This window comes from Somniosus microcephalus, unplaced genomic scaffold (assembly GCF_052327205.1).
Source record: "Somniosus microcephalus isolate GS21.2 unplaced genomic scaffold, FLI_Smic_1.0 unresolved_chr8, whole genome shotgun sequence".
Classification (NCBI taxonomy): Eukaryota; Metazoa; Chordata; class Chondrichthyes; order Squaliformes; family Somniosidae; genus Somniosus; species Somniosus microcephalus.
Window position 1 is genome coordinate 14206803 of NW_028225186.1, and position 554 is coordinate 14207356.

The window sequence follows — 554 nt, forward strand, 5'->3', positions numbered from 1 at the left end:
AAAATAAATCCACTGACAGAAAAAGAAAAATCAATAAAGAAAAGTACAGGAAGGTACAAATGATGACGGACAGTAGCTCCGAAGACCAGAAGAGCGATAGCGACTTCAAAAACAAGAGATTAAGCTGTCTCAAATTACATAATCTACTTGCCAAAGATGATTACCAAACCATTTGGGTTACCCTAACAATAGCAGGGTCCCCAGTTAAAATGGAGCTAGATACAGGATCAGCTCTAACCGTAATAAATCGACGGGATTACGAGAGGCTATTTTCGCATATACCTCTAAAAGACACATCCATTATCTTAAAAACATATACGGGGCAGAATGTACACCCCAATGGAAAAATAAGTGTGCCTCTTGTATACAACGGCAAAGAAATACAAAAGTTGTATTTATACATTCTACAAGGTGGTGGTCCACCGTTGTTGGGACGTGAATGGATCAGGAAGATACGTTTAGACTGGCACTCCATTCAGGCTGACGGTGACCAGTAAGGAAAAAAACAATGATGACATCATACCTGAACGATTAAAAGACATCTTGGCCAACGC